Below are 10705 nucleotides of genomic sequence, written 5' to 3' on the forward strand. Positions count from 1 at the left end.
GCGAGAAACAGAGGGCGAGAAACAGAGGGCGAGAAACAGAGGGCGAGAAACAGAGGGGCTGAAACAGAGGGGCTGAAACAGAGGGGCTGAAACAGAGGGGCTGAAACAGAGGGCGAGAAACAGAGTGCGAGAAACAGAGGGGCTGAAACAGAGGGGCTGATACAGATGGGCTGAAACAGAGGGGCTGAAACAGAGGGCGAGAAACAGAGGGGCTGAAACAGAGGGCGAGAAACAGAGGGGCTGAAACAGAGGGGCTGAAACAGAGTGGCTGAAACAGAGGGCGAGAAACAGGGGGCTGAAACAGAGGGGCTGAAACAGTGGGGCTGAAACAGACGGCAAGAAACAGAGGGGCTGAAACAGAGGGTCTGAAACAGAGGGGCTGAAACAGAGGGGCTGAAACAGAGGGCGAGAAACTGTGGGCGAGAAACAGAGGGCGAGGAACAGAGGGGCTGAAACAGAGGGGCTGAAACAGAGGGGCTGAAACAGAGGGCGAGAAACAGAGGGCGAGAAACAGAGGGCGAGAAACAGAGGGCGAGAAACAGAGGGGCTGAAACAGTGGGGCTGAAAGAGACGGGCTGAAACAGAGGGGCTGAAACAGAGGGCGAGAAACAGAGGGCGAGAAACAGAGGGGCTGAAACAGAGGGGCTGATACAGAGGGGCTGAAAGAGAGGGGCTGAAACAGGAGGCGAGAAACAGAGGGGCTGAAACAGAGGGCGAGAAACAGAGGGGCTGAAACAGAGGGGCTGAACCAGTGGGGCTGAAACAGAGGGGCTGAAACACAGGGCGAGAAACAGAGGGCGAGAAACAGAGAGCGAGAAACAGAGGGCTAGAAACAGAGGGCGAGAAACAGAGGGGCTGAAACAGAGGGGCTGAAACAGAGGGGCTGAAACAGAGGGCGAGAAACAGAGGGCGAGAAACAGAGGGGCTGAAACAGAGGGGCTGATACAGAGGGGCTGAAACAGAGGGGCTGAAACAGAGGGCGAGAAACAGAGGGGCTGAAACAGAGGGGCTGAAACAGAGGGGCTGAAACAGAGGGCGAGAAACAGAGGGGCTGAAACAGAGAGGCTGAAACAGAGGGCGAGAAACAGAGGGGCTGAAACAGAGGGGCTGAAACACGAGGGCTGAAACAGAGGGCCTGAAACAGAGGGCGAGAAACAGTGGGCGAGAAACAGATGGCGAGGAACAGAGGGGCTGAAACAGAGGGGCTGAAACAGAGGGGCTGAAACAGAGGGGCTGAAACAGAGGGGCTGAAACAGAGGGCGAGAAACAGAGGGGCTGAAACAGAGGGGCTGAAGCAGAGGGGCTGAAACAGACGGGCTGAAAGAGAGGGCGAGAAACAGTGGGCGAGAAACCGAGGGCGAGAAACAGAGGGCGAGAAACAGAGAGCGAGAAACAGAGGGCGAGAAACAGAGGGCGAGAAACAGAGGGCGAGAAACAGAGGGGCTGAAACAGAGGGGCTGAAACAGAGGGGCTGAAACAGAGGGGCTGAAACAGAGGGCGAGAAACAGAGTGCGATAAACAGAGGGGCTGAAACAGAGGGGCTGATACAGAGGGGGTGAAACAGAGGGGCTGAAACAGAGGGCGAGAAACAGAGGGGCTGAAACAGAGGGCGAGAAACAGAGGGGCTGAAACAGAGGGGCTGAACCAGAGGGGCTGAAACAGAGGGGCTGAAACAGAGGGCGAGAAACAGAGGGCCAGAAACAGAGGGCGAGAAACAGAGAGCGAGAAACAGAGGGCGAGAAACTGAGGGGCTGAAACAGAGGGGCTGAAACAGAGGGGCTGAAACAGAGGGGCTGAAACAGAGGGCGAGAAACAGAGTGCGAGAAAGAGAGGGGCTGAAACAGAGGGGCTGATACAGAGGGGCTGAAACAGAGGGGCTGAAACAGAGGGCGAGAAACAGAGGGGCTGAAACAGAGGGACTGAAACAGAGGGCGAGAAACAGCGGGCGAGAAACAGAGCGTCTGAAACAGAAGGGCTGAAACAGAGGGGCTGAAACAGAGGGCGAGAAACAGAGGGCGAGAAACAGAGAGCGAGAAACAGAGAGCGAGAAACAGAGGGCGAGAAACTGAGGAGCTGAAACAGAGGGTCTGAAACAGAGGGGCTGAAACAGAGGGGCTGAAACAGAGGGCGAGAAACAGAGTGCGAGAAACAGAGGGGCTGAAACAGAGGGGCTGATACAGAGGGGCTGAAACAGAGGGGCTGAAACAGAGGGTGAGAAACAGAGGGCGAGAAACAGAGAGCGAGAAACAGAGGGCGAGAAACAGAGGGCGAGAAACAGAGGGGCTGAAACAGAAGGGCTGAAACAGAGGGGCTGAAACAGAGGGGCTGAAACAGAGGGGCTGAAACAGAGGGCGTGAAACAGAGGGCGAGAAACAGAGGGGGTGGAACAGAGGGGCTGATACAGAGGGGCTGAAACAGAGGGGCTGAAACAGAGGGCGAGAAACTGAGGGGCTGAAACAGAGGGCGAGAAACAGAGGACGAGAAACAGAAAGCGAGAAACAGAGGGAGAGAAACAGAGGGCGAGAAACAGAGGGCGAGAAACAGAGGACGAGAAACAGAAAGCGAGAAACAGAGGGAGAGAAACAGAGGGCGAGAAACAGAGGGCGATAAACAGAGGGGCTGAAACAGAGGGTCTGAAAGAGAGGGGCTTAAACTGAGGGGCTGAAACAGAAGGGCTGAAACAGAGGGCCTGAAAGAGAGGGGCTGAAACAGAGGGGCTGAAACAGAGGGCTAGAAACAGAGGGCGAGAAACAGAGGGGCTGAAACAGTGGGGCTGATACAGAGGGGCTGAAACAGAGGGGCTGAAACAGAGGGCGAGAAACACAGGGGCTGAAACAGATGGCGAGAAACAGAGGGGCTGAAACAGAGGGGCTGAACCAGAGGGGCTGAAACAGAGGGGCTGAAACACAGTTCGAGAAACAGAGGGCGAGAAACCGAGGGGCTGAAACAGAGGGCGAGAAACAGAGGGGCTGAAACAGAGGGGCTGAAACAGAGAGGCTGAAACAGAGGGGCTGAAACAGAGGGTTTGAAACCAAGGGCGAGAAACAGAGGGCGAGAAACAGAGGGGCTGAAACAGAGGGGCTGATGCAGAGGGGCTGAAACAGAGGGGCTGAAACAGAGGGCGAGAAACAGAGGGGCTGAAACAGAGGGGCTGAAACAGAGGGGCTGAAACAGAGGGCGAGAAACAGAGGGGCTGAAACAGAGGGGCTGAAACAGAGGGCGAGAAACAGAGGGGATGAAACAGAGGGCGAGAAACAGAGGTGCTGAAACAGAGGGCGAGAAACAGAGGGCGAGAAACAGAGGAGCTGAAACAGAGGGGCTGATACAGAGGGGCTGAAACAGAGGGGCTGAAACAGAGGGGCTGAAACAGAGGGCGAGAAACAGAGGGGCTGAAACAGAGGGGCTGATACAGAGTGGCTGAAACAGAGGGCGAGAAACAGAGGGCGAGAAACAGAGGGCGAGAAACAGAGGGGCTGAAACAGAGGGGCTGAAACAGAGGGCGAGAAACAGAGGGCGAGAATCAGAGGGCGAGAAACAGAGAGCGAGAAACAGAGGGGCTGAAACAGAGGGGCTGAAACAGAGGGACTGAAACAGAGGGGCTGAAACAGAGGGCGAGAAACAGAGAGGCTGAAACAGAGGGGCTGAAACAGAGGGGCTGAAACAGAGGGGCTGAAACAGAGGGCGAGAAACAGAGGGCGAGAAACAGAGGGCGAGAAACAGAGGGGCTGAAACAGAGGGGCTGAAACAGAGGGGCTGAAACAGAGGGCGAGAAACAGGGGGCTGAAACAGAGGGGCTGAAACAGAGGGGCTGAAACAGAGGGGCTGAAACAGAGGGCGAGAAACAGAGTGGCTGAAACTGAGGGTCTGAAACAGAGGGGCTGAAACAGAGGGGCTGAAACAGAGGGCGAGAAACAGTGGGCGAGAAACAGAGGGCGAGAAACAGAGGGGCTGAAACAGAGGGGCTGAAACAGAGGGGCTGAAACAGAGGGCGAGAAACAGAGGGCGAGAAACAGAGGGCGAGAAACAGAGGGGCTGAAACAGTGGGGCTGAAAGAGACGGGCTGAAACAGAGGGGCTGAAACAAAGGGCGAGAAACAGAGGGCGAGAAACAGAGGGGCTGAAACAGAGGGGCTGATACAGAGGGGCAGAAACAGAGGGGCTGAAACAGGAGGCGAGAAACAGAGGAGCTGAAACAGAGGGCGAGAAACAGAGGGGCTGAAACAGAGGGGCTGAACCAGTGGGGCTGAAACAGAGGGGCTGAAACACAGGGCGAGAAACAGAGGGCGAGAAACAGAGAGCGAGAAACAGAGGGCGAGAAACAGAGGGCGAGAAACAGAGGGGCTGAAACAGAGGGTGAGAAACAGAGGGCGAGAAACAGAGAGCGAGATACAGAGGGCGAGAAACAGAGGGCGAGAAACAGAGGGGCTGAAACAGAAGGGCTGAAACAGAGGGGCTGAAACAGAGGGGCTGAAACAGAGGGGCTGAAACAGAGGGCGTGAAACAGAGGGCGAGAAACAGAGGGGGTGGAACATAGGGGCTGATACAGAGGGGCTGAAAGAGAGGGGCTGAAACAGAGGGCGAGAAACAGAGGGGCTGAAACAGAGGGCGAGAAACAGAGGACGAGAAACAGAAAGCGAGAAACAGAGGGAGAGAAACAGAGGGCGAGAAACAGAGGGCGATAAACAGAGGGGCTGAAACAGAGGGTCTGAAAGAGAGGGGCTTAAACTGAGGGGCTGAAACAGAAGGGCTGAAACAGAGGGCCTGAAAGAGAGGGGCTGAAACAGAGGGGCTGAAACAGAGGGCTAGAAACAGAGGGCGAGAAACAGAGGGGCTGAAACAGTGGGGCTGATACAGAGGGGCTGAAACAGAGGGGCTGAAACAGAGGGCGAGAAACACAGGGGCTGAAACAGATGGCGAGAAACAGAGGGGCTGAAACAGAGGGGCTGAACCAGAGGGGCTGAAACAGAGGGGCTGAAACACAGTTCGAGAAACAGAGGGCGAGAAACAGAGGGCTAGAAACAGAGGGCGAGAAACAGAGGGGCTGAAACAGAGGGGCTGAAACAGAGAGGCTGAAACAGAGGGGCTGAAACAGAGGGGCTGAAACAGAGGGGCTGAAACAGAGGGCGAGAAACAGAGGGGATGAAACAGAGGGCGAGAAACAGAGGTGCTGAAACAGAGGGCGAGAAACAGAGGGCGAGAAACAGAGGAGCTGAAACAGAGGGGCTGATACAGAGGGGCTGAAACAGAGGGGCTGAAACAGAGGGGCTGAAACAGAGGGCGAGAAACAGAGGGGCTGAAACAGAGGGGCTGATACAGAGTGGCTGAAACAGAGGGCGAGAAACAGAGGGCGAGAAACAGAGGGCGAGAAACAGAGGGGCTGAAACAGAGGGGCTGAAACAGAGGGCGAGAAACAGAGGGCGAGAATCAGAGGGCGAGAAACAGAGAGCGAGAAACAGAGGGGCTGAAACAGAGGGGCTGAAACAGAGGGACTGAAACAGAGGGGCTGAAACAGAGGGCGAGAAACAGAGAGGCTGAAACAGAGGGGCTGAAACAGAGGGGCTGAAACAGAGGGGCTGAAACAGAGGGCGAGAAACAGAGGGCGAGAAACAGAGGGCGAGAAACAGAGGGGCTGAAACAGAGGGGCTGAAACAGAGGGGCTGAAACAGAGGGCGAGAAACAGGGGGCTGAAACAGAGGGGCTGAAACAGAGGGGCTGAAACAGAGGGGCTGAAACAGAGGGCGAGAAACAGAGTGGCTGAAACTGAGGGTCTGAAACAGAGGGGCTGAAACAGAGGGGCTGAAACAGAGGGCGAGAAACAGTGGGCGAGAAACAGAGGGCGAGAAACAGAGGGGCTGAAACAGAGGGGCTGAAACAGAGGGGCTGAAACAGAGGGCGAGAAACAGAGGGCGAGAAACAGAGGGCGAGAAACAGAGGGGCTGAAACAGTGGGGCTGAAAGAGACGGGCTGAAACAGAGGGGCTGAAACAAAGGGCGAGAAACAGAGGGCGAGAAACAGAGGGGCTGAAACAGAGGGGCTGATACAGAGGGGCAGAAACAGAGGGGCTGAAACAGGAGGCGAGAAACAGAGGAGCTGAAACAGAGGGCGAGAAACAGAGGGGCTGAAACAGAGGGGCTGAACCAGTGGGGCTGAAACAGAGGGGCTGAAACACAGGGCGAGAAACAGAGGGCGAGAAACAGAGAGCGAGAAACAGAGGGCGAGAAACAGAGGGCGAGAAACAGAGGGGCTGAAACAGAGGGTGAGAAACAGAGGGCGAGAAACAGAGAGCGAGATACAGAGGGCGAGAAACAGAGGGCGAGAAACAGAGGGGCTGAAACAGAAGGGCTGAAACAGAGGGGCTGAAACAGAGGGGCTGAAACAGAGGGGCTGAAACAGAGGGCGTGAAACAGAGGGCGAGAAACAGAGGGGGTGGAACAGAGGGGCTGATACAGAGGGGCTGAAAGAGAGGGGCTGAAACAGAGGGCGAGAAACAGAGGGGCTGAAACAGAGGGCGAGAAACAGAGGACGAGAAACAGAAAGCGAGAAACAGAGGGAGAGAAACAGAGGGCGAGAAACAGAGGGCGATAAACAGAGGGGCTGAAACAGAGGGTCTGAAAGAGAGGGGCTTAAACTGAGGGGCTGAAACAGAAGGGCTGAAACAGAGGGCCTGAAAGAGAGGGGCTGAAACAGAGGGGCTGAAACAGAGGGCTAGAAACAGAGGGCGAGAAACAGAGGGGCTGAAACAGTGGGGCTGATACAGAGGGGCTGAAACAGAGGGGCTGAAACAGAGGGCGAGAAACACAGGGGCTGAAACAGATGGCGAGAAACAGAGGGGCTGAAACAGAGGGGCTGAACCAGAGGGGCTGAAACAGAGGGGCTGAAACACAGTTCGAGAAACAGAGGGCGAGAAACAGAGGGCTAGAAACAGAGGGCGAGAAACAGAGGGGCTGAAACAGAGGGGCTGAAACAGAGAGGCTGAAACAGAGGGGCTGAAACAGAGGGTTTGAAACCAAGGGCGAGAAACAGAGGGCGAGAAACAGAGGGGCTGAAACAGAGGGGCTGATGCAGAGGGGCTGAAACAGAGGGGCTGAAACAGAGGGCGAGAAACAGAGGGGCTGAAACAGAGGGGCTGAAACAGAGGGGCTGAAACAGAGGGCGAGAAACAGAAGGGCTGAAACAGAGGGGCTGAAACAGAGGGGCTGAAACAGAGGGCGAGAAACAGAGGGGATGAAACAGAGGGCGAGAAACAGAGGTGCTGAAACAGAGGGCGAGAAACAGAGGGCGAGAAACAGAGGAGCTGAAACAGAGGGGCTGAAACAGAGGGGCTGAAACAGAGGGGCTGAAACAGAGGGGCTGAAACAGAGGGCGAGAAACAGAGGGGCTGAAACAGAGGGGCTGATACAGAGTGGCTGAAACAGAGGGCGAGAAACAGAGGGCGAGAAACAGAGGGCGAGAAACAGAGGGGCTGAAACAGAGGGGCTGAAACAGAGGGCGAGAAACAGAGGGCGAGAATCAGAGGGCGAGAAACAGAGAGCGAGAAACAGAGGGGCTGAAACAGAGGGGCTGAAACAGAGGGGCTGAAACAGAGGGGCTGAAACAGAGGGCGAGAAACAGAGAGGCTGAAACAGAGGGGCTGAAACAGAGGGGCTGAAACAGAGGGGCTGAAACAGAGGGCGAGAAACAGAGGGCGAGAAACAGAGGGCGAGAAACAGAGGGGCTGAAACAGAGGGGCTGAAACAGAGGGGCTGAAACAGAGGGGCTGAAACAGAGGGCGAGAAACAGGGGGCTGAAACAGAGGGGCTGAAACAGAGGGGCTGAAACAGAGGGGCTGAAACAGAGGGCGAGAAACAGAGGGGCTGAAACAGAGGGTCTGAAACAGAGGGGCTGAAACAGAGGGGCTGAAACAGAGGGCGAGAAACAGTGGGCGAGAAACAGAGGGCGAGAAACAGAGGGGCTGAAACAGAGGGGCTGAAACAGAGGGGCTGAAACAGAGGGCGAGAAACAGAGGGCGAGAAACAGAGGGCGATTAACAGAGGGGCTGAAACAGTGGGGCTGAAAGAGACGGGCTGAAACAGAGGGGCTGAAACAGAGGGCGAGAAACAGAGGGCGAGAAACTGAGGGGCTGAAACAGAGGGGCTGATACAGAGGGGCTGAAACAGAGGGGCTGAAACAGGAGGCGAGAAACAGAGGGGCTGAATCAGAGGGCGAGAAACAGAGGGGCTGAAACAGAGGGGCTGAACCAATGGGGCTGAAACAGAGGGGCTGAAACACAGGGCGAGAAACAGAGGGCGTGTAACAGAGGGGCTGAAACAGAAGGGCTGAAACAGAGGGGCTGAAACAGAGGGCGAGAAACAGAGGGCGAGAAACAGAGAGCGTGAAACAGAGAGCGAGAAACAGAGGGCGAGAAACTGCGGAGCTGAAACAGAGGGGCTGAAACAGAGGGGCTGAACCAGAGGGGCTGAAACAGAGGACGAGAAACAGAGTGCGAGAAACAGAGGGGCTGAAACAGAGGGGGTGATACACAGGGGCTGAAACAGAGGGTCTGAAACAGAGGGTGAGAAACGGAGGGCGAGAAACAGAGAGCGAGAAACAGAGGGCGAGAAACAGAGGGCGAGAAACAGAGGGGCTGAAACAGAAGGGCTGAAACAGAGGGGCTGAAACAGAGGGGCTGAAACAGAGGGGCTGAAACAGAGGGCGTGAAACAGAGGGCGAGAAACAGAGGGGCTGGAACAGAGGGGCTGATACAGAGGGGCTGAAACAGAGGGGCTGAAACAGAGGGCGAGAAACAGAGGGGCTGAAACAGAGGGGCTGAAACAGAGGGGCTGAAACAGAGGGCCTGAAACAGACGGCGAGAAACAGTGGGCGAGAAACAGAGGGCGAGAAACAGAGGGGGTGAAACAGAGGGGCTGAAACAGAGGGGCTGAAACAGAAGGCGAGAAACAGAGGACGAGAAACAGAAAGCGAGAAACAGAGGGCGAGAAACAGAGGGCGAGAAACAGAGGGCGATAAACAGAGGGGCTGAAACAGAGGGGCTGAAAGAGAGGGGCTTAAACTGAGGGGCTGAAACAGAGGGCTAGAAACAGAGGGCGAGAAACAGAGGGGCTGAAACAGAGGGGCTGATACAGAGGGGCTGAAACAGAGGGGCTGAAACAGAGGGCGAGAAACCGAGGGCCTGAAACAGAGGGCGAGAAACAGAGGGGCTGAAACAGAGGGGCTGAACCAGTGGGGCTGAAACAGAAATTCTGAAACACAGGGCGAGAAACAGAGGGCGAGAAACAGAGAGCGAGAAACAGAGGGCTAGAAACAGAGGGCGAGAAACAGAGGGGCTGAAACAGAGAGGCTGAAACAGAGGGGCTGAAACAGAGGGTTTGAAAGAGAGGGCGAGAAACAGAGGTGGAGAATCAGAGGGGCTGAAACAGAGGGGCTGATACAGAGGGGCTGAAACAGAGGGGCTGAAACAGAGGGCGAGAAACAGAGGGGCTGAAACAGAGGGCGAGAAACAGTGGGGCTGAAACAGAGGGCGAGAAACAGAGGGCGAGAAACAGAGGGGCTGAAATAGAGGGGCTGAAACAGAGGGGCTGAAACAGAGGGGCTGAAACAGAGGGGCTGAAACAGAGGGCGAGAAACAGAGGGCGAGAAACAGAGAGCGAGAAACAGAGGGCGAGAAACAGAGGGCGAGAAACAGAGGGCGAGAAACAGAGGGGCTGAAACAGAGGGGCTGAAACAGAGGGGCTGAAACAGAGGGGCTGAAACAGAGGGCGAGAAACAGAGTGCGAGAAACAGAGGGGCTGAAACAGAGGGGCTGATACAGAGGGGCTGAAACAGAGGGGCTGAAACAGAGGGCGAGAAACAGAGGGGCTGAAACAGAGGGCGAGAAACAGAGGGGCTGAAACAGAGGGGCTGAAACAGAGTGGCTGAAACAGAGGGCGAGAAACAGGGGGCTGAAACAGAGGGGCTGAAACAGTGGGGCTGAAACAGAGGGCAAGAAACAGAGGGGCTGAAACAGAGGGGCTGAAACAGAGGGGCTGAAACAGAGGGGCTGAAACAGAGGGCGAGAAACTGTGGGCGAGAAACAGAGGGCGAGAAACAGAGGGGCTGAAACAGAGGGGCTGAAACAGAGGGGCTGAAACAGAGGGGCTGAAACAGAGGGCGAGAAACAGAGGGCGAGAAACAGAGGGCGAGAAACAGAGGGGCTGAAACAGAGGGGCTGAAACAGTGGGGCTGAAAGAGACGGGCTGAAACAGAGGGGCTGAAACAGAGGGCGAGAAACAGAGGGCGAGAAACAGAGGGGCTGAAACAGAGGGGCTGATACAGAGGGGCTGAAAGAGAGGGGCTGAAACAGGAGGCGAGAAACAGAGGGGCTGAAACAGAGGGCGAGAAACAGAGGGGCTGAAACAGAGGGGCTGAACCAGTGGGGCTGAAACAGAGGGGCTGAAACACAGGGCGAGAAACAGAGGGCGAGAAACAGAGAGCGAGAAACAGAGGGCTAGAAACAGAGGGCGAGAAACAGAGGGGCTGAAACAGAGGGGCTGAAACAGAGGGGCTGAAACAGAGGGGCTGAAACAGAGGGGCTGATACAGAGGGGCTGAAACAGAGGGGCTGAAACAGAGGGCGAGAAACAGAGGGGCTGAAACAGAGGGCGAGAAACAGAGGGCGAGAAACAGACGGGCTGAAACAGAGGGGCTGATACAGAGGGGCTGAAACAGAGG

This window comes from Stegostoma tigrinum, assembly GCF_030684315.1.
Source record: "Stegostoma tigrinum isolate sSteTig4 chromosome 35 unlocalized genomic scaffold, sSteTig4.hap1 SUPER_35_unloc_1, whole genome shotgun sequence".
NCBI classification, from domain to species: Eukaryota; Metazoa; Chordata; class Chondrichthyes; order Orectolobiformes; family Stegostomatidae; genus Stegostoma; species Stegostoma tigrinum.